This window comes from Engraulis encrasicolus, unplaced genomic scaffold (genome assembly GCF_034702125.1).
Source record: "Engraulis encrasicolus isolate BLACKSEA-1 unplaced genomic scaffold, IST_EnEncr_1.0 scaffold_27_np1212, whole genome shotgun sequence".
Classification (NCBI taxonomy): Eukaryota; Metazoa; Chordata; class Actinopteri; order Clupeiformes; family Engraulidae; genus Engraulis; species Engraulis encrasicolus.
The window spans coordinates 3,025,695-3,050,281 of NW_026945566.1; the positions used below are offsets into that span (position 1 = coordinate 3,025,695).

Here is a 24,587-nt window from a genome sequence, read left to right on the forward strand (position 1 = left end):
TTTTGCTGGCAGAAAAGACCAATTTACTACACTTTGACCCATTATGGAGTGTGTGTTTGGCTATATGTGGAAAGGTCCGTTAGATATTTCAAATGTCCGGTATTCTGCAATACAGCCGGCCACTTGTCCGGCCAGTAAGAATTCTAGCGTGAACACTGTTTTCGATATGTTAAAAACAAACATCTAATCTTTCCAAAACTGTTGAGTTTATTGTGGTGATTGCTGTCATTGTTTTGGTATAGCATGGCAAAGTTGCCCCCCAATATCAGGTTTTCATAGGAGCAGTGGAAGTCACACAACAGTGGGTTTTTAAAAAATCATTGTGACCAAATGAGGCAGAATACCATCCCAGTTTTTGGATATGTTAAGAACAGACATCTAATCTTTCCAAAACTGTTGATAATATGGTGGTGAGTCGTGACATTTTTTTTTAATAACATGGCAAAGATGGCACCAAGTTTCAGTTTTTCCAGTTTAAAGACTTCATATCTTCTAAACTGTTCATCGCAGAAGATCAGTCTTCCAACACAACATGCACAGAATGGTTGGGAACATACATTGTCCATATCAAACTTCTGTATTTAAAACGGCGCTTACCACAGTCCTTTAAAGATGCCCACAAATTCAAAGGTGTTACAAAATAAAGGTGAGCAATTTTAAGCCCCCAGAAAACGGTGGTAAATGACAAGAGGATGTGTGAAAATCCACATTTCACAAGTACATGTTCCAAATGTTACCCCTTGAAATTCATAAGGACCTACTTACAGTAGTTTTTTAGATACAACACTCTGAAAGTGGGCTCTCTGAGAAGTCTGTTCCAAACGAGTCAGGGGGGTACCTGACAAAAGGGTCATTTCACGTGAAATCAGACACTTTGGGACCCGACCGACACGGATTTCAATCATACTTGGTGTGCCTTTTCAGTAGCAAGGTAGCACCCCAGAACTGCATTGGTTTGAATCTGACACTAATATTAAGGGAGAAACAGACTAGGAAAGGTTCACATGTGAGGGTAGGACACTATACATTCAGCCTTGAATATATCAGTCAGTGTTAGTCACAAAAAGATGCCTGTGGTGTTGTTTGAAAGCTCTTTTCTGGCTCTACATATTACACAATCACCTTGGAATACAACTACTCTCAGAATATGAATTATGATAAATTGAAAAATTAAAAATTGAATATCTAAAATTTTAAAATGGCCAGTTCCTTGTCCAAACGTAGCCGGCAATGTCATGAGCAGCACCTAAAATGCTGGTGTTCGGGTTGTTATTCATTTCAGAGATAATTTGACTCACATATATGGCGTCATACAGACCACTTACTAATAATATGGTAATACCATAGTAGCATCACATGACAAAACAAAAACAAAACAAAAATGGTCAGTGTCCATGGTCCCAGGTTTCAGAAACTAAGGCAGATGTCCATTTATACACACCAAATGATGATATGTGAATGTTTGAACATTCCTTCTCTGTGTACCTGTGCCATCTTCCCTTTACCGTACTTTAAAGAGATAATCAATGGCTACACTCTCATTTTGTACTCTACCAGTGCATTTGAAGCAGCAGCTGTGTCTTTTGTAGATAATGTATAAGTACGTCCCGTTGCAGTTACAGGTTCCACTACCAGAAGCACATCCTGATGATCCATGACAAGTCTATCTGGTCTGAAGGGAAAAGTGAAGGATGGAGATGGCCCATGAGGATGCAGGAAGTTCAGTTTCACCTCTCCAGTGCTCGGCATACATTCCTCAGCACATGCTAGCCACCAGTTGCCATCATATACAGCTACAACATACCCTTTGATGCTTGAAAATGTAACACATTCCTTTACTGAGCTCACTCTTTCAACTCTGCCTTCTCTGAATGCTGAAAATGGCCTAACTTCCACTGTGTCCATTGACAATGGGCAGAAGCTGTGTAGTTTTTGAGTACCTGGAATAGTTCTTGCAGATTCAAACCTTTTCAACAGGTTCTCAGCTTCATGATGGTACATCTCTGTTGTGGCAAACTGGCAATGGATGTTCTTGACATTATCCTTGACAAATTCAAACAGTTGGTGTTACAATTTAATTGTCAATAGGACGTTGCAGACTTGCTCGTGCAGCAAGCCATTTAACTGTCCCTCCAACGCCATCACATGGACCTTTGCCATGTGATGTGGCAAAAAAGTGCCACTCTGCAGGTATGTGAAAATCTGCCTCGTGGTGGCACAAATTTGTTGTGTTTTTGAGGTTCCTATATTGTGCAGCACAGCCATCAGAAAAAATATAGGATCTTCTTTGGACGTTCTGTCATTGATGAAGTGTCACTGAGGAACTGAATTAGGAGCTTCTGAAACAGATGTACAGCAATTGTATCATGAATGTTGCAGTCTGAAATAACAACAAAACAGATTTTTTTCCCCAGTTTCAACTGATCTTGGTAGTAGCATACATATGGATGGATTGTGGCCTGCACTGGTTGTTCCAGTGAAATGATTGAATAGCATCTTGAATTACAAAACTATAGATTTAAAAACGTTCCTGGTTCAAGGGAGTCAGTCAAGGATAATGTCAAGAACATCCATTGCCAGGTTGTCACAACAGAGATGTACCATCATGAAGCTGAGAACCTGTTGAAAAGGTTTGAATCTGCAAGAACTATTCAGGTACTCAAAAACTACACAGCTTCTGCCCATTGTCAATGGACACAGTGGAAGTTAGGCCATTTTCAGCATTCAGAGAAGGCAGAGTTGAAAGAGTGAGATCAGTAAAGGAATGTGTTACATTTTCAAGCATCAAAGGGTATGTTGTAGCTGTATATGATGGCAACTGGTGGCTAGCATGTGCTGAGGAATGTATGCCGAGCACTGGAGAGGTGAAACTGAACTTCCTGCATCCTCATGGGCCATCTCCATCCTTCACTTTTCCCTTCAGACCAGATAGACTTGTCATGGATCATCAGGATGTGCTTCTGGTAGTGGAACCTGTAACTGCAACGGGACGTACTTATACATTATCTACAAAAGACACAGCTGCTGCTTCAAATGCACTGGTAGAGTACAAAATGAGAGTGTAGCCATTGATTATCTCTTTAAAGTACGGTAAAGGGAAGATGGCACAGGTACACAGAGAAGGAATGTTCAAACATTCACATATCATCATTTGGTGTGTATAAATGGACATCTGCCTTAGTTTCTGAAACCTGGGACCATGGACACTGACCATTTTGTTTTGTTTTTGTTTTGTCATGTGATGCTACTATGGTATTACCATATTATTAGTAAGTGGTCTGTATGACGCCATATATGTGAGTCAAATTATCTCTGAAATGAATAACAACCCGAACACCAGCATTTTAGGTGCTGCTCATGACATTGCCGGCTACGTTTGGACAAGGAACTGGCCATTTTAAAATATGAGTTTTTTAGATATTCAATTTTTAATTTTTCAATTTATCATAATTCATATTCTGAGAGTAGTTGTATTCCAAGGTGATTGTGTAATATGTAGAGCCAGAAAAGAGCTTTCAAACAACACCACAGGCATCTTTTTGTGACTAACACTGACTGATATATTCAAGGCTGAATGTATAGTGTCCTACCCTCACATGTGAACCTTTCCTAGTCTGTTTCTCCCTTAATATTCGTGTCAGATTCAAACCAATGCAGTTCTGGGGTGCTACCTTGCTACTGAAAAGGCACACCAAGTATGATTGAAATCCGTGTCGGTCGGGTCCCAAAGTGTCTGATTTCACGTGAAATGACCCAAAAACATTTTTAATGACAAAACTATGAGGAGTTGAGAGCTATAATTTTGCACTTTTCCTATTGGGACGTTTGTGAACCTCCTTGATTTTTTTCTGCCAAATCTGAGATGGTCGTGCGGGATGATTCGGAGATTTGGTGTGGAATGACCCTTTCTTTAAATTGTTAAATTGGGCCAGTTATATGATTTATTTCATATATATATATATATATATATTTGAAATCTGGAAGGTCTGAGGTGTGACTTATATGTTTCAATGACAAAAACTCACAGAGTTACAGATTTGTTTTTGGAGACATTTCAAATTGCCCTCTGAAGGGCACTTGGACCTCAGAGGGTTAAGGACCTGTAGTCCTATATTTTACAATAATAATTTAGAAAGCTGCAACATCACAGCATTTTGGGGGAAACGTTTGCTTTAACATTTGGCTTTATTATTTAATCGTGAATTAACCCTCTCTAAGACCATACAACAGTGCTGATTAAACTATTGAAGAGGTGAATGGATTATGGAATGACTCATGTGCAGTGAAGTATGTGTTCTTCCAGTCCACTTCATGTGGTGAGGCCTGACTCCCCTGTACCAAGCTGTGTGTCCATGAAGAGTGACAAGTCAATGGATCGCCCAATTATGTTTGGAACAGGAGGATCCCCTGATCAGAAGTAAGACCCAAATAAATTCGCGATTACTAGGTGTGTGTGTGTGTGTGTGTGTGTGTGTGTGTGTGTGTGTGTGTGTGTGTGTCTGTGAATTCTTTTTTTTCGGTTACATGTGCAGTGAAATATGTATTTTTCCAGTCCACTTCATGTGAAGAGGCCAGACTCCCCTGTACCCAGCTGTGTGTCCATGAAGAGTGACAGGTCCATGAATCGACCAATTATGTTTGGAACAGGAGAGTCATCTGATCAAAAGTGAGATCCAAATCAAATCACAAGTGTTTAAAAGTGTTTTTTCATGCTTGTGTGTGTCAGTTTACTTTACGCAGAAAATGACGTCATAGTGTGCGTTGAATTTGCACAGGATTCCAGGGATACCAAGTTTTTGAAAATTGGCCCAGCGGTTCAAAAGTTACAAGCAGAAATGTACTTGCAACTTTGGCCTGCTGGTGGCGCTAGAGAGTTGGGGCTGGGGACCTATAAATTGCTGTGGGTAATGCTNAGATGGTCCTGAATTTGTGTGCCGATTTTTGACCATACAGTTCTATGGGCTGCCATCAGTGACGTGCAGTCAGGTGTATGGTAGGGTAGGCATAATTCTATGAATGTATTTTTTTTTTAGCGAGGGGTCTAGGGGTCCTCCCCCATAAAAATGTGGATTTCTTAAATGCAATTTCCCGCATTGTAACCAAATCTGGAGTCACTATCAACTTAAAACTTTTACTAAAGACTAAAAACGTTGAACAAATATCACCCCCTTTCATGCAGATCTGAAATTTTGACCTAAATGTGAAACAATAAGTGAAAATGCATAGGCCTCATTTCAATTTCTTGAAATGGCCAGCTACACTTATTTGTGCTTCAGTGCAGTTTTGTCAAATTGGAAGCTCATGAGGACCCATACTGTACGTTTTAAGGACTTGTAGTCCTACATTTTACAATAATAATTTAGGAAAGCTGCAACATCACAGCATTTTGGGGGAAACGTTTGCTTTAACATTTGGCTTCAGCAGTTAACTTAACTGATATTCTGATTATTCTGTTGCAAATGCCAGGGTGTCTCACATGGATGCCGGGGGGCACAGTGTAGGCAACTTTTGAAGATGAAATGTCTAGTTCATCAACTGTTAATCACAGCACAGCTTGAGGGGAAACAATTTACATTTAGTCGTAGCAATAAACCAACCTAGGTAACACCTCCTGCTTCACTGACGCATTTTGTGCTGCTAGTCAAACACTCACAGACAAGAAGGCAAGCAGGCAAAGGGGCGGGTTGCTTGCGAACTCAACAAACATGAGAAGCCTGTGCGTCTGCAGTGGACTTCAAAAGAACGCAGCTGCACGCCAACTTGCACAGGCTCCACACACCTCACAGATCTCATCATATTAAATGAGGATTATGAAGTCATGACTCATGTCGTATGCTCAAAATCAATCTCGCGTCCATAATAACACACGTATCACAGTGTACTCATGTCCACAGCACAACCAATCTTCAATGTCCACACCCTGACCCATCAACAAAAGGCACCACTACAAACGTGAGCATATTTATGTTAAAAAAAAGCCAGGCTACCCGCAGCATAGTAATTAAATGAATCTTACCTTAAAGCAGAATCACGGAGTATGTTTTTTCATGCAAGCTATAGTTCCATTAAAAGCCCGGGGTGGTTGACATGATGAAGATATTTTGTCATAGTGTATTCAAACTACTTGAAGCTGCTACTACCCATCTGATGTTTAATATTTGCACAATGCAGCGATTGCAGCACGGCTCAGTTGCCTGTCATCTGAACCTTCTTGCTACTTTTCTGCATTTTTTTTTATATAAATCCAAAACGCCAAAGACTACCATGTCTTCTTTTCGATACGGTTAGAGTTTGAACAAGCCTTGTCTTGTTAGTTGTTGCTATCATATATGTTGGGCAGTAAGTCTAGTTCTACTACCTGAATTGTAACAATTTTTCGTTTTGGCTGCTGTGATTGGCTTTAGTATTCCTACCGCGGCGAAAAGCACAGCTTTTGCTCTCCATTGAAAGTCTATGTGATAGATAATACGAATGCGCCAACTTCTACACCGACAGCGTTGAGGCACAGCAGAGACGGTTTAGGTAGGAGGAGACGGGACAGTCGTCGCCATCTTGTTGACGCCTTCGGGGTGCTATTTCGCGATTAGTGAGACCAGATCTGAGAGTCAATGGGGAAAATGAAAGGGGAAACTGAGTATAGGACGGGAGGGAACCCATCGGTTGTGAAAACCATATGGTTCAAACCACCATGAAAAACTGATCAATCTAGACTGCTTGGTTGTGTCATACGAGTCAAAATAAAGCTTTTTTTGAAGCCACTTTTCTCACATTTTTTTGACAGACCGCAGGTGCAGTAGTTCCATAACGGCACGAGAGCAACGGCTTTACACAACTGAGCATGCGCAACATTTCGCGTGCGCCGAGGCAGCCAGATGATTGGATCACTGGCAACGCAGCTCAGCGGGCACATTGGCTCTTTTTACCAGAAAGGCAGGAATGACTAGGAGACCCTCGTCGGTCCATTTTTTGTTTTACTCACGACACGAGGCGTGTCCCTTCCTCCCTTCCTCCTGTTTGTATTTAATCCCATTCTCGCCTTGAGTTTATGGACACGAGATGCGGCAACAACATTGACATTGACGGTCGTATTCCAATATCTGCGGCTGTTTCACTCCCTATTTTACCCCAGACTTAACAAGGCAAACTGTTTCTTTCTGCAGCCAAATTTCGGGGAAATATAGCCAACATTTCTGTCTCCGGTCCGTAGCCTGAAGCAATCTCTAGGCTATGTGTGAAGCGCCCGTTACTGAAATATGAAGGTTAAGCGAAGTAGCCATATTATTGTCTAATACTGTAGCGTGCCTCCTATTTTTCCTCCACTGGCAACGCATAGTTTAACCGCCAAATGCATTTACGACGAGGGCTCTCACAACTTTGCAACCAAGGCAAAATCTCTTTCTGTATGGTCGCGCTCCATCTGCCTCTGGCTGTATTCTGGGCTCGTGTTGTTGCTATAGGTTACCCACGCGGGTATAGGTTACCCCAGGAAAGCTAGAGAGAAGCTGCGAAGCGGTCGCTCTCACACAGCTGATATTAACACACTGCTCACATGTAATAACTAGTCTTTGGCGTGTGCCCCGTTTGTTTTATAGTAGCAAATGAGTCCTTTTTCGGAGTGAGGAACTATGTCTAATGTTAACCAGCTTAATGATTACAGTTGTGGATTTTGAGAACAACGTGAGATATCCGGTAAACGGAAAACAAATAATTGATTCTATTTTTAGACCCGTCCTGTACAAGAGACCGGCCCCAATTTACCTCCGCCGACCGCGAGACCGGCCAATATTAGAATCCTGGCGAGTAATGGAATACAGGCCACAATTAGAGGATTTACGGTATTCTGCTAATTGCAGACCTCAGAGCATTCACCACAAGACCTTAATCAATTAATATTTTATAAGCTTTTTCTGTATGTATGAAAATATTGTTTCTATATCAGGTTCTTGTGAATATTTTGACAACACAGTTGACGGAAAATTAACCCTCTCTAAGACCATACAACAGTGCTGATTAAACTATTAATGGATTGAGAATGTGAATGGATGATGGAATGACTCATGTGCAGTGAAGTTTGTGTTCTTCCAGTCCACTTCATGTGGTGAGGCCAGACTCCCCTGTACCCAGCTGTGTGTCCATGAAGAGTGACAAGTCCATGGATCGCCCCATTAAGTTTGGAACAGGAGGATCCCCTGATCAGAAGTAAGACCCAAATAAATGTGTGATTCCTAGGTGTTGAAGTGTGTGTGTGTGTGTGTGTGTGTGTGTGTGTGTGTGTGTCTGTGTCTGTGTCTGTGTCTGTGAATTATTTTTTCGGTTACATGTGCAGTGAAATATGTTTTTTTTCCAGTACACTTCATGTGAAGAGACCAGACTCCCCTGTGCCAAGCTGTGTGTCTATGAAGAGTGACAAGTCCATGGATCGCCCAATTATGTTTGGAACAGGAGAGTCATCTGATCAAAAGTGAGATCCAAATCAAATCACAAGTGTTTAAAGGTGTTTTTTTCATCCTTGTGTGTCTCAGTTTACTTTACGCAGAAAATGACGCCATAGTGTGCGTTGAATTTGCACAGGATTCCAGGGATACCAAGTTTATGAAAATTGGCCCAGCGGTTCAAAAGTTACAAGCAGAAATGTACTTGCAACTTTGGCCTGCTGGTGGCGCTAGAGAGTTGGGGCTGGGGACCTACAAATTGCTGTGGGTAATGTTGAGATGGTCCTGAATTTGTGTGCCGATTTTTGACCATACAGTTCTATGGGCTGCCATCACTGACGTGCAGTCAGGTGTATGGTAGGGTAGGCATAATTCTATGAACTGCTTCAGCAGTTAACTTAACTGCTATTCTGTTTATTCTGTTGCAAATGCCAGGGTGTCTCACATGGATGTAGGGCACAGTGTTAGGCTACCTTTGAAGATGAAATGTCTAGTTCATCAACTGTTAATCACACCATAGCTTGAGGGGAAACAATTTACATTTAGTCGTAGCAATAAACCAACCTAGGTAACACCTCCTGCTTCACTGACGCATTTTGTGCTGCTAGTCAAACACTCACAGACAAGAAGGCAAGCAGGCAAAGGGGCGGGTTGCTTGCGAACTCAACAAACATGAGAAGCCTGTGCGTCTGCAGTGGACTTCAAAAGAACGCAGCTGCACGCCAACTTGCACAGGCTCCACACACCTCACAGATCTCATCATATTAAATGAGGATTATGAAGTCATGACTCATGTCGTATGCTCAAAATCAATCTCGCGTCCATAATAACACACGTATCACAGTGTACTCATGTCCACAGCACAACCAATCTTCAATGTCCACACCCTGACCCATCAACAAAAGGCACCACTACAAACGTGAGCATATTTATGTTAAAAAAAGCCAGGCTACCCGCAGCATAGTAATTAAATGAATCTTACCTTAAAGCAGAATCGCGGAGTATGTTTTTTCATGCAAGCTATAGTTCCATTAAAAGCCCGGGGTGGTTGACATGATGAAGATATTTTGTCATAGTGTATTCAAACTACTTGAAGCTGCTACTACCCATCTGATGTTTAATATTTGCACAATGCAGCGATTGCAGCACGGCTCAGTTGCCTGTCATCTGAACCTTCTTGCTACTTTTCTGCATTTTTTTTAATATAAATCCAAAACGCCAAAGACTACCATGTCTTCTTTTCGATACGGTTAGAGTTTGAACAAGCCTTGTCTTGTTAGTTGTTGCTATCATATATGTTGGGCAGTAAGTCTAGTTCTACTACCTGAATTGTAACAATTTTTCGTTTTGGCTGCTGTGATTGGCTTTAGTATTCCTACCGCGGCGAAAAGCACAGCTTTTGCTCTCCATTGACAGTCTATGTGATAGATAATACGAATGCGCCAACTTCTACACCGACAGCGTTGAGGCACAGCAGAGACGGTTTAGGTAGGAGGAGACGGGACAGTCACCGCCATCTTGTTGACGCCTTCGGGGTGCTATTTCGCGATTAGTGAGACCAGATCTGAGAGTCAATGGGGAAAATGAATGGGGAAACTGAGTATAGGACAGGAGGGAACCCAGCGGTTGTGAAAACCATATGGTTGAAACCACAGTGAAAAACTGATCAATCTAGACTACTTGGTTGTGTCATTCGAGTCAAAGTAAAGCTTTTTAAGGCACTTTTCTCACATTTTTTTTGACAGAGCGCAGGCGCAGTAGTTTCATAACGGCACGAGAGCAACGGCTTTTCACAACTGAGCATGCGCAACATTTTGCGTGCGCCGATGCAGCCAGATGATTGGATCACTGGCAACGCAGCTCAGCAGGCACATTGGCTCTTGTTACCAGAAAGGCAGGAAGACTAGGAGACCATCGTCGGTCCATTTTTTTTTTACTCACGCCACGAGGCATGTCCCTTCCTCCCTTCCTCCTGCTTTTCTTTAATCCCATTCTTGCCTTGAGTTTATGGACACGAGATGCGGCAACAACATTGACATTGGCGGTCGTATTCCAATATCTGCGGCTGTTTCACTCCCTATTTTACCCCAGACTTAACAAGGCAAACTGTTTCTTGCTGCAGCCAAATGTCGGGGAAATATAGCCTACAATTTCTGTCTCCGGTCCGTAGCCTGAAGCAATCTCTATGTGTGAAGCGCACGTTACTGAAATATGAAGGTTAAGCGAAGTAGCCATATTATTGTCTAATACTGTAGCGTGCCTCCTATTTTTCCTCCACTGTCTCAACGCATAGTGAAAGTTTGACCGCCAAATGCATTTACGAGGGCTCTCACGACTTTGCAACCTAGGCAAAATCTCTTTCTTTATGGGCGCGCTCCCTCTGTCTCTGGCTGTATTCTGGGCTCGTGTTGTTGCTATAGGTTACCCACGCGGGTATAGGTTACCCCAGGAAAGCTAGAGAGAAGCTGCGAAGCGGTCGCTCTCACACAGCTGATATTAACACACTGCTCACATGTAATAACTAGTCTTTGGCGTGTGCCCCGTTTGTTTTATAGTAGCAAATGAGTCCTTTTTCGGAGTGAGGAACTATGTCTAATGTTAACCAGCTTAATGATTACAGTTGTGGATTTTGAGAACAACGTGAGATATCCGGTAAGGGGGGGGGAATCANTGATTCTATTTTTAGACCCGTCCTGTACAAGAGACCGGCCCCAATTTACCTCCGCCGACCGCGAGACCGGCCAATATTAGAATCCCGGCCAGTAATGGAATACAGGCCACAATTAGAGGATTTACGGTATTGTGCCAATTGCAGACCTCAGAGCTTTCACCACAAGACCTTAATCAATTAATATTTTATAAGCTTTTTCTGTATGTATGAAAATATTGTTTCTATATCAGGTTCTTGTGAATATATTGACAACACAGTTGACGGAAAATTAACCCTCTCTAAGACCATACAACAGTGCTGATTAAACTATTAATGGATTGAGAATGTGAATGGATGATGGAATGACTCATGTGCAGTGAAGTTTGTGTTCTTCCAGTCCACTTCATGTGAAGAGGCCAGACTCCCCTGTACCCAGCTGTGTGTCCATGAAGAGTGACAAGTCCATGGATCGCCCCATTAAGTTTGGAACAGGAGGATCCCCTGATCAGAAGTAAGACCCAAATAAATGTGTGATTCCTAGGTGTTATAAGTGTGTGTGTGTGTGTGTGTGTGTCTGTGTCTGTGTCTGTGTCTGTGTCTGTGAATTATTTTTTCGGTTACATGTGCAGTGAAATATGTTTTTTTTCCAGTACACTTCATGTGAAGAGACCAGACTCCCCTGTGCCAAGCTGTGTGTCTATGAAGAGTGACAAGTCCATGGATCGCCCAATTATGTTTGGAACAGGAGAGTCATCTGATCAAAAGTGAGATCCAAATCAAATCACAAGTGTTTAAAGGTGTTTTTTTCATCCTTGTGTGTCTCAGTTTACTTTACGCAGAAAATGACGCCATAGTGTGCGTTGAATTTGCATAGGATTCCAGGGATACCAAATTTTTGAAAATTGGCCCAGCGGTTCAGAAGTTACAAGCAGAAATGTACTTGCAACTTTGGCCTGCTGGCGGCGCTAGAGGGTTGGGGCTGGGGACCTACAAATTGCTGTGGGTAATGTTGAGATGGTCCTGAATTTGTGTGCCGATTTTTGACCATACAGTTCTATGGGCTGCCATCAGTGACGTGCAGTCAGGTGTATGGTAGGGTAGGCATAATTCTATGAATGTATTTTTTTTTAGCGAGAGGTCTAGGGGTCCTCCCCCATAAAAATGTGGATTTCTTAAATGCAATTTCCTGCATTGTAACCAAATCTGGAGTCACTATCAACTTAAAACGTTTACAAAAGACTAAAAACGTTGAACAAATATCACCCCCTTTCATGCAGATCTGAAATTTTGACCTAAATGCGAAACAATAAGTGAAAATGCATAGGCCTCATTTCAATTTCTTGAAATGGCCAGCTACACTTATTTGTGCTTCAGTGCAGTTTTGTCAAATTGGAAGCTCATGAGGACCCATACTGTACGTTTTAAGGACTTGTAGTCCTACATTTTACAATAATAATTTAGGAAAGCTGCAACATCACAGCATTTTGGGGGAAACGTTTGCTTTAACATTTGGCTTCAGCAGTTAACTTAACTGCTATTCTGTTTATTCTGTTGCAAATGCCAGGGTGTCTCACATGGATGTAGGGCACAGTGTTAGGCTACCTTTGAAGATAAACTGTCTAGCTCACCAACTGTGAATCACACCATAGCTTGAGGGGAAACGATTTACAATTAGCAATAAACCAACCTAACAACTCCTGCTTCACTGACGCATTTTGTGCTGCTAATCAAACACTCACAGACAAGAAGGAAAGTAGGCAAAGGGGCGGGTTGCTTGCGAACTCAACAAACATGAGAAGCCTGTGCGTCTGCAGTGGACTTCAGAAGAACGCAGCTGCACGCCAACTTTCTAACACAGGCTCCACACACCTCACAGATCTCATCATATTAAATGAGGATTATGAAGTCATGACTCATGTCGTATGCTCAAAATCAATCTCGCGTCCATAATAACACACGTATCACAGTGTACTCATGTCCACAGCACAACCAATCTTCAATGTCCACACCCTGACCCATCAACAAAAGGCACCACTACAAACGTGAGCATATTTATGTTAAAAAAAGCCAGGCTACCCGCAGCATAATAATTAAATGAATCTTACCTTAAAGCAGAATCGCGGAGTATGTTTTTTCATGCAAGCTCTAGTTCCATTAAAAGCCCGGGGTGGTTGACATGATGAAGATATTTTGTCCCAGTGTATTCAAACTACTTGAAGCTGCTACTACCCATCTGATGTTTAATATTTGCACAATGCAGCGATTGCAGCACGGCTCAGTTGCCTGTCATCTGAACCTTCTTGCTACTTTTCTGCATTTTTTTTATAATAAATCCAAAACGCCAAAGACTACCATGTCTTCTTTTCGATACGGTTAGAGTTTGAACAAGCCTTGTCTTGTTAGTTGTTGCTATCATATATGATGGGCAGTAAGTCTAGTGCTACTACCTGAATTGTAACAATTTTTCATGTTGGCGCTGTGATTGGCTTAAGTATTCCCGCCACGGCGAAAAGCTCAGCTTTTGCTCTCCATTGACAGTCTATGTGACAGATAATACGCATGCGCCAACTTCTACATCAACAGCGTTGAGGCACAGCAGAGACGGTTTAGGTAGAGACGGGACAGTCACCGCCATCTTGTTGACGCCTTAGGGGTGCTATTTCGTGATTAGTGAGACCAGATCTGAGAGTCAATGGGGAAAATGAATGGGGAAACTCAGTATAGGACGGGAGGGAACCCAGCGGTTGTGCAAACCACATGGTTGAAATAACCGTGAAAAACGGATCAATCTAGACTGCTTGGTTGTGTCATACGAGTCAAACTACATCTTTTAAAGCCACTTTTCTCACATTTTTTTGACAGAGCGCAGACGCAGTAGTTCCATAACGGCACGAGAGCAACGGCTTTTCACAACTGAACATGCTCAACATTTCGCGTGCGCCGATGCAGCCAGATGATTGGATCACTGGCAACGCAGCTCAGCAGGCACATTGGCTCTTGTTACCAGAAAGGTTGGAAGACGCCATATTTGCGTTACAAATCTTCAGTTTATTTCTATGGACGCTTACACCAGCTGTCTTGTCACCTCCTACCGAAACCATCTCTGGGCACAGCCTGTTTACGTAGGTCAAGAGTCAGACAAGCAGAGGCAAAGCGTGCCTACCCTGGCTGCCTGGCATTCGAAAGCCGAGCCTTCCAACCAGCCAGGGCTGTGCGACGCGTTGCCACGGCAACCTGCCCAAGCCTGAGCACTTTGCTTTGTGCGATAAAATGGGGGTTTTAGTCGGTCTCCGGATACTGCAGCCTACTTTTTTAACATCTCATTTATTCTGAATCAATGTTTTTGTTATGCATGTGAACTCTCAATCATTGTTTTTAAAACACGTGTTAGTTTTTATTTTTAAGAAATTTATCCTAGGGTAGGTACTAGGCAGTGCCTACCCTGAGTGCATGTCTCTGGCTGCCATAGACTTACAGTCGGAGAAGAAAGGTGAAAATTAATAATAAACAATGGAAACACTATAAGGTGCCAGGCAGCTTTGCTGCTAAAGGTAGGGTCCGAGATCTTTGAAAAACGGTTCCTGCAAGCTGGGAAAACAGTTCCTGTAATAAAACGTCAATGTCGGAACAGCGGTGCGTCGGAATGGCGGGGTGTAACCTTGAATCCACCCTTCCACCCCCCATCTCACTCCACAGCTGAAGTGCCCATGAGCAAGACATCAAACCCACATTGCTCCAGGGACTGTGACCAATATCATGTGGCAGCTAGTGTAATGTAATGTAACTAGTGCAGAGTAACACAGTTGACATTTCTGCCATTTTTAGAGTGTTGTGCTAACTGCAGACCTCAGAGCTTTTACCACAAGACCTTAATCAATTCATATTTTATAAGCTTTTTCTGTATGTTTGAAAATATTGTTTCTATATCAGGTTCTTGTGAATATATTGACAACACAGTTGACGGAAAATTAACCCTCTCTAAGACCATACAACAGTGCTGATTAAACTATTAATGGATTGTGAATGTGAATGGATTATGGAATGACTCATGTGCAGTGAAATATGTGTTCTTCTAGTCCACTTCATGTGGTGAGGCCAGACTCCCCTGTACCAAGATGTGTGTCCATGAAGAGTAACAAGTCCATGGATCGCCCAATTATGTTTGGAACAGGAGGATCCCCTGATCAGAAGTAAGACCCAAATAAATGTGTGATTCCTAGGTGTTGTGTGTGTGTGTGTGTGTGTGTGTGTGTGTGTGTGTGTGTGTGTCTGTGTCTGTGTGTGTCTGTGTCTGTGTCTGTGTGTCTGTGTCTGTGAATTATTTTTTCGGTTACATGTGCAGTGAAATATGTTTTTTTTTCCAGTCCACTTCATGTGAAGAGGCCAGACTCCCCTGTGCCAAGCTGTGTGTCTATGAAGAGTGACAAGTCCATGGATCCCCCCATTATGTTTGGAACAGGAGGATCCCCTGATCAGAAGTAAGACACAAATCAATGTGTGATTCCTAGGTGTTGAAGTGTGTGTGTGTGTGTCTGTATGTGTGTGTGCGTGTGTGTGTCTGTGTCTGTGTGTCTGTGTCTGTGTCTGTGTGTCTGTGTCTGTGAATTATTTTTTCGGTTACATGTGCAGTGAAATATGTTTTTTTTCCAGTCCACTTCATGTGAAGAGGCCAGACTCTCCTGTACCAAGCTGTGTGTCTATGAAGAGTGACAAGTCCATGGATCGCCCAATTATGTTTGGAACAGGAGAGTCATCTGATCAAAAGTAAGATCCAAATCAAATCATAAGTGTTTAAAAGTGTTTTTTATGCTTGTGTGTCTCAGTTTACTTTAGGCCCACTTTCTGATTTAGTTATGCAGGGCAGAGGTCAGATTGGCAGGAGATGGGCAAAAGCAGAGTAAAAGAGGAAGAGAGGGGAGTGCGACATGGGTCTTCTGCAGAGGTCTAAAGCCCCCATTTCATATATAGCCTCTATAGTGTTGTGTAATGTGAAGCTGAGTCAAGGGCCTGGGTTGAAAGGAAAGGCAGTGGCTCGATGACTCCTTCCCTTCATATACAGGTGACTTTTATCATGAAGATATCTGCTAAGGCGTTTATTACAAACGCTACTAACGAGAGAGCTGCCCTGCCCAATTTTACGTATTTGATGTTGTGGCGATTCTATAGCTGGAGTTACGTTCTTCACGTCAGCTCTTGGGTTAAAGGAATGTTCCGGCATAAAATGAAAATTTTACCATCAAATGGCCATGCCACATAATGTATCTAGTGATGAGTCATTCTGGGAAATACCGCAGCATTACGGAATTAGCTTATTTTAAGCTTTTTAGCGAAAAACATTGACAATGCAGTGTTTCCCACAGAAATTCTGGAAACTATGGGGGCAGACGGGATTTTGTTTTGGTTTGGGGGGGGGGGCTGCAATTTCACACGGGCGTGGGGGGGGGGGGGTTGATTCACGCAGCGTAAATGCAAATGGGCAAAACAATGAGTAAAGTAGGACATTGGCGCATGGAGAAACTATAGGCCTACATTTCAGCCATTTATGTTTNGAGAAATTACAAAGATTTTACCCATGACATGTATGTCTATATGTATTGTCAATTTAGGAGCACTGTGAAATTGTTAACACACAGACAAAAAGGGTCTAGAGTAGGCTATGCCTTTTTCCCCACACACATAGGCGTACTCATTTTACATGAGGGGTGTTGGTCACAGGGCCAGTTTTTCACAATTCCTCCCATTAAAAGGGCTGAACAACATATTACACATTTATGTCTATATTCACATTCATTTCTATATGCAGCCCGATGTCTCTTCTGCTGTGTCATTGAAGGCCTGTCGCCTAACCCATAATCATACAACTGTAAAACAAAGCCTGAGGAGTGTCAGTAAATTCATCCCAACTGTCCCTTCTCTGAAGGTTATTTATTGCTCCCAAACCCAAGTTAACTGCAACTTAGTTAGGCTTTTGATCCCTTTGTCTTTCCAGCAGTCATGGCAGAGACGTTCCAAATGAATTAAAGAATCTTTGCTCATGGTTTTCTCTGTAGGATGTATTTACTCCAGGAGGGAAATGCGAAGGAAATCGTTTTTTAAAATCGTTTAAAAAAAAAACTGATATCGTTTTTTAAAATAATAATAATAATAAAAAATATATATATATATATATATATATATATATATATTTTTACATTTTCGGAAACTATGGCGGCCAAATTTAAACTATGGCGGGCCGCCATAGTTTCCTCAATGTATGGGAAACACTGCAATGTTAACCACTGGGGCCAATGGGAAAGATCTAAGTTATAACGGTTGCGTTGGCAGTGTGAACAGGAGATTAATAATTTCGCTCATACCGGTAATTTCGGCCTATACCCGTTTTATGTCAGTGCAAAGAGTAAAATAAATAATAGGCCTACCATCTTTAAATTCGCAAAAGCCACAAAGTCAAACGCAGCAGCATGTCAAACGTAGCAACATCTTTCTCTTCCCCCCTCAGCTTTGTAAGGTGCATCACAGCCATCACTCACACACCAGTTTGTTTACAACTCGCCCGTGCGAGGCTATGATGCAATTTTGCTATTTGGCCCCATTCTGAAATTCGGTATTTTAAAAATATTTGCAACTAGCCTACATATATTTTACTGCATAATGTTTTTGTCATGCTAACCCCCCTAAGAAACCATAAAAAAAAAGAAAAACCCCACTTTTTCCATTTTCACACATCTTTGCAAAAGCTCCAGAGAGCCACTAGGGAGGTGCTAAAGAGCCGCAGGTTGGCGACCCCCTTGTCAGGGGCGCTGCCAGAAATGCTGGGCCCCATGAAAGATTCAAATTTTGGGCCCCCTTAAGGGCCCCTCTCAGTGCTTGGGTCCCCTTAAGGGCCCACATCAGTGCTTGGGCCCTTAGAATCTGTATCATTTCCCCCCCCTTGCGGCCCCCATGCCCCTTTTTAAGCAAATAGCATATTATGGTAATGACAGTGGAACGATGCAGTTCGTTACACATACTCTGCAGTCCATAGCAGTGACTCCCGACTTTTTTTGCCAATAGGATTATGAAGCATCTGATAATGAGTAGGTGGAGGTATAGGGGGCCCAGGATGAAATGTTGCTTAGGGCCCCGTAAAGGCTAGGGCCGGCCCTGTAACAAAGGTCTTGTCAACCGAGCTGAGGCACAGTAAAGAGTCTTAGAGATGTTGCGCTTCAGCCAGTACTCACTCAACAGGCGCAGATGAACAACGCAGAAATGTTGCTTGTTGCGAACAGCCGTAGGAATCAGTGGATCACACTGCATGAAACAATAGACCAGTGGTGTATGTAGGCCTGGGTATTGATTGACAATTTTCGGTTCCGGTTCCATTTCCGGTTCCTTCGTTTCGGTTCCGGTACCAGAACGGTTCCATTTTCGGTTCCTAGAAACCCTGAATTAAACCTGCAGTTACCCAAAGTGGCCAGTAGATGGCGTAACGGGTCTGTAAATCATGAGTTTCCCTGCCTGCCACAAGGCGGAGCTCCTCGTGACTTAAGCAATGGCGGGCATTTCATTCTATACAGCATTCATGAATAATTGCATGCTGCAAGTTGTCCTCTCGGCATGGTTTGGCAAGTATATTAAACGGTTTTGATACTGATAAATGTACTCATGTCTGATTAAAATTGTTCTGCTGTACGGTGCAACTTCACTTCTGGTACCAATCCTATGTCAAGCGTGCCTGACATGATTTTTTAATGTAGCCTACGCTACTAGGCTTCATAAATAGGCTATTCATGAAACTTGACGGGGTCTCGATGGTGCTGTCTCGCACGCATTTCCATACAGGGACTAGAACTGGGCCGTATGATCAGCTGCTGCAAGTAGCCGCGACAACACTGTGCTTTCACGCCATGGTGAATCTAAGCTAAAGAGTCCTAATCTAAACGATATATAGGCCTAAATATATATATAACCAGCGATCGCCTTCTCCTACAGACATGTGTTAGGGCTCGTTTGAAAGAGATTCTTAGCTTTTTACAGTTTTTTACGGAACGTTTTTATGTTCTTTCATTCAAAAGTTATTGAACTGTAAGCGGCCGCTGTTGCAAGTGAAAAAATAGCGCTTTCCATCTATTTTTTTAATCTCGTCATTTTTTTCCTAACAGCCAGCGATCTCCTTAACCTAGACCTACAGACATGTGTTAGGGCTTGTTCGAAAGCTGAGATTCTTAGCTTTTTACAGTTTTTTACGGCACGTTTTTATGTTATTTCAATCCACAGTTATTTAACCTTAAGCGGCCGCTACTTCAAGCCTAAACAATGGCGTTATTATCCAGCCGGATAGAGAGGAAATCTTTTTTTCTCGCTGTGTTCTTTGTTCCCTCGAATTAAACCGACGGTCTAAATAGGCTACATTTGCGCGTCCCCAACACAAGACCAGTTCTTTCTAAGTTAGCTCTTTTCATGGAAAAACATGTTTCCAAGGAGTCAGAGACATCTTCCTGAAGAGTCGAGGTCATGGTTGAGGTTGACGGTATAGCATAGTTGAGGTTGACGGTGCCGTTGTAAAGATGCTGCAACTCCGCACGCAAGTTAATCGAATGCAAGAGCAGGTGTTTGAACAGGTTGGATGTATTGCCATTCTTGCATGATAGCCTATTAGTTTATCGCAGATAGGCTATTGCAGCGCGCTCCTTCCTTATCTACTTTCCTGAAATATAGCCACGCTTTCAACGGCATGTTTTTGTTTCTCAATAGTACAATCAGCTGGTTGAATATCAGCTGTCTTATCAATCGTTTAAATGAGGTGCGAAACGGGAAGAGGAGCGTGGTCAGTTTGTGACACTTGTGGCCGCGTGCTTAAACACACATTTGATGGCTCTGACAGTCAGACTTCAGGAACCGAAACGTGGAACCGACAGACAAGGCACGTTTCGATTCCAAGTAGAACCTTAGCTTTTAATTCGGTTCCATCAAAGAATTGAATTTCGGTACCCAGTCCTAGGTGTATGTAAATCCAGTATATCCACATGAAGGCAGACAATCGGTTTATGCACTTTTTTGCTTCCGACAGGAGAATGTCCTTCACTAACAGGGCCCCGACAGTGTAAACCCCATATCACTAATGTTACATTCCCATTATTATTAGTCACTATGTAACAGCAGTGATTGATTGTATTGTAAAATGATATAGACAGCATTCAGACACTGAGAACCACAATTTTTACCCACAGCGCATGCTTTTTTGCTGTTTTTGGCATTGGATATATAGCATCCGTCGCCTACCTCTTTGATCATTGTTATTTCAGAACCACAACATGCTGGAAATGAGTTTTGACTTTCTCTCAAACAAAAATGACTGATGAATATTTTTTTTTACATGATAAATATCTGTTTGTCCTTTCCTTCACATGTGCTTTCCAACCACATGATCTATCGATCTATCTATCTATCTATCTATCTATCTATCTATCTATCTATCTATCTATCTATCTATCTATCTATCTATCTATCTATCTATCTATCTATCGCTCTGCATTTATCTGTAGATCTGAGATTCTACAGTCCTACTACAAACCCCAACTCCGGTGAAGTTGGGACGTTTGGTAAACTGAGAATAAAATCAAAATGCTGTCATTTTCAAAACATTCAATACATTCATTACATGGAGAATAGTGAAAAGACAACATATCAAGTGTTAAAACCAAGAAAAAATATTGTTTTAGGGGACATATGTACTCATTTCTAATTTGATAACTGCAACACGTCTCAAATAAGTTGGGACGGGGATCAGTGAAATGTTATAAACATACAAATAAGATAAAACAAAAGGGAAAAACATTTAAAAATGAATTGTACTGATGTACAATTTGAGTGTCCAGGTATAAGACAATCACAGAGAGGCTGAGTCACTCAGAATTAAAGATGCAGAGGGAACAATTACCATAGTTATTACATAAAGTTTTGAATTCCCTTGATTTACTGTGATTGAGTGTATATAAGACATAGTTTTGTCATTAAAATCATTGTATAGGTTCATAACATCAGGAAATACAGTATATATTGGCTGTAGTCTCATTCTAGCACTTCGAGAATTGCAGCTAGTTAAAACTTGATCATATTAAGGACGCTTCATGTGTGCAAATGATAGAGGGGTTTAACATTACCCTATCCACCCGAGCTCACTTGAAATAGACCCAGAAGACATGGGAAACTGTAATTTGCTTGCTTAAGTCAGCAGAAGTTGCAGAAGTCAATTCTTTTTGAAAATAATACAGTCTTACAAATCCTGTACTACAGTGAAAATTGACCATGCAACTTGCGTTAGTGCCAACTTCAAAAGTCAGCCTCCATGATGGCTTGGGGGTGCAGTAGTATATAGGTTAAGCTGTTCTAACTCACCTGTAGAATTGAATACAGTACTGAATGAAATAAATGGGTTTTAAACAGCATGAAAAGCCACTCGTGCTTTATATTTTGAAGGGAGATCTTCGATTACTGCCACATAGTAAGGACAAATTGCATTCTCTACATACATACTGTATATGTTTTAACAGTTTAACTCCAACATAAGGACCAGCAGGACATAAAACGGCAGGCTTTTGGTCAAGACCTGTCACTCTGTAAGCACTACAGAAAGGAAAACATTGCAAAACATGACAAGGAATACACCTACCATTGAAGCTGTTGAAATCATGTCTAAGATAGGAATCAACACTGTTTTTATATAAAATCATCTCATCGATTAATGCTATTAACTGTTAAGTGTTGTTCTTTGTTTTGTTTTTAGTCTTCCTCGACATTTGCTGCCTTTTATTGTCCCCGTCCCAACTCTTTTGAGACGCGTTGGATTTACATATTCATGAATATCCCCCAAAACAATAATTTTGGTCAGTTTTGATGGCTGATATGTTTTCTTTTTACCGTTCTCCAACTAATGTCAGAACCAGACTTCTGAAATTGCAGTATTTTAATATTATTCACAATTAACCTTGCGTCCCAACGTCTATGGACTTGGGGTTTTGTACTTGCATGTGTCTTGCTGCCATCTGTCTAAATGGCTCTAGCTCTGAAAAGCCCATATAATCTTCGGTCTCCAGTTGCCATTATTTAAAAATCATACAATGTGATTTTCTGGATTTTTGTTTTAGATTCCGTCTCTCACAGTTGAAGAGTACCTATGATAAAAATTACAGACCTCTACATGCTTTGTAAGTGGGAAAACCTGCAAAATCGGCAGTGTATCAAATACTTGTTCTCCCCACTGTACACACATACATTGATTTCTGCTGCATCTGATTGACTGCAATGTAATGTCAAATGTAATCTTTAGTCTTATATATATACTAATGGTATTTTCTGTTTATTTCTTTGTAACACAAACAAGTTGTTCATTTCCACAGAGATAAACAGCAATGTGAGATTACTGAAGTGCAGGACCATAAAATCTATCTGAAGGAGAAGTTTCAATTTTTAAGTGAGGTAATCTCAAAGCAGGGAAACCCAATACTCCTCAATGAGATCTACACAGAAGTCTACATAACTGAGGGGGGAAGTGGAGAGATTAATTATGAACATGAGGTCAGGCAGATTGAGGCAGCATCCAAGAGATCAGTAAGATATGACAAACAAATCACATGTAATGACATTTTTAAACCCCTACCTGGACAAAAAAAGGACATTAGAACTGTGCTGATGAAAGGAGTGGCTGGCATTGGAAAAACGGTCTCTGTGCAGAAGTTCATTCTGGACTGGGCTGAGGAAAAAGCCAATCAGGATGTCAACTTCATATTTCCTCTTCCCTTCCGTGAGCTCAACCTCTTGACCAGGAAAAAGCTCAGTGTAGTGTATCTGATAAAGGAGTTTTTTAGTAACCTGAAAGATTTCACTCTTTTCACTGATGACAGATGCAAAATGATGTTCATTTTTGATGGCCTGGATGAATGTCGGATTCCTCTGCATTTCCACTCCGACAAACAGTGTTGCGATATAGAACAAGCAACCACAGTGTCTACTTTGCTGACAAACCTCATCAATGGGAATCTGCTTCCCTCTGCCCTCCTCTGGATCACATCCAGACCAGCAGCAGCCAGCCAGATCCCTCCTGAGTATGTGGACCGTGTGACAGAAGTACGGGGATTCAGTGATCCCCAAAAGAAAGAATACTTCAGGAGGAGAATCAGTGATGAGAACCTGGCCAAAAGAACCATCACACACCTTAAGTCATCCAGGACCCTGTACATCATGTGCCGCCTTCCCATCTTCTGCTGGATTGTAGCAACTGTTCTAGAGAGGGTGTTGGGGGGAAAAGAGGAAGGAGAGATCCCCAAGACTCTAACTCAAATGTACACACACTTCCTGATGATTCAGACAGATGCGAGAGAAGTACATGATGGGTCCAACACAAGCAATGGATGAAGGGATTATTTTCAAACTGGGGAAACTTGCTTTCCAGCAGCTACAAAAGGGTAATCTGATCTTCTATGAGGAGGACCTGAGAGAGTGTGGCATTGGTATTAAAGAGGCAACAGTGTACTCTGGAGTGTGTACTCAAATTTTCAGAGAGGAGGCTGGGTTGGACAAGGGGAATGTGTTCTGCTTTGTGCATCTCAGCATTCAGGAATATCTTGCAGCATTATATGTGCACCTCACTCTCATCATCCAGAAGAAAAATGCTCTTAGCCAAGCCACTTCCAGGCGAACTAAATCCAGATTCAGGCTTCCTAGTTTTTTCAAACCTACATCTGTGCCTGTGTCTGTGTTTGAGCTGCACAAATGTGCAGTAGATCTGGCCTTACAAAGCAAACAGGGACATCTAGATCTTTTTCTCCGTTTCCTTCTGGGCATTTCACTGGAGACCAATCAGAATCTTTTGAGAGGTCTGCTGCCACAGGCAGCCATTCAATCACAGAAGAACACAGATCAAACTATCCAGTACATCAAGCAGAAGATCAGGAAGAATCCCTCCTCAGATAAATGCATGAATCTGTTCCACTGCCTCAATGAGCTGAATGACCAGTCCCTAGTGAAGGAAATCCAAAGCTACCTGAGCGGGTCTGAAGGCCTATTTGGAAGAAATCTCTCCCCTGCACAATTGTCAGCTCTGGTGTTTGTGCTGCTGACCTCAGAGCAGAAGCTGGATGAATTTGACGTCAGTAAATATGGCAGATCAGAGGAATGTCTGCTGGCTCTGATGCCTGTGGTCAAGGCCTCAAGGTCAGCTCGGTAAGTCGGGGCTTATTTTTGGCATTCCTTGACCCCTGTCATCAAATTAGCATAAATTTGCTTAAATTCATGATAATTAATTAAGATGGTATTAGATTAGGTGATGTATGCTAATGTTATGGAATTTCTATACGATAAGTAATATGCGATAAGGAAGGTACACTAATGAGATCAGTGATTTTTGATCAGACATACCTGTCATAAAACCGACACAAATTGTTGCTGCTGAATATTAATTTGACACGTTAAATTCCATTTCACAGCTCCTCCCTACTGCACTAATCTCTCTCTCTCTCTCTCTCTCT

The 24,587-nt window shown here is 41.9% G+C and overlaps 1 pseudogene; it reads left to right on the forward strand.

The window, feature by feature from the left end:
• The window catches only part of LOC134443007 (NACHT, LRR and PYD domains-containing protein 12-like), a 56,283-nt pseudogene that overhangs the window by 10,084 nt on the left and 21,612 nt on the right, over positions 1 to 24,587 (forward strand).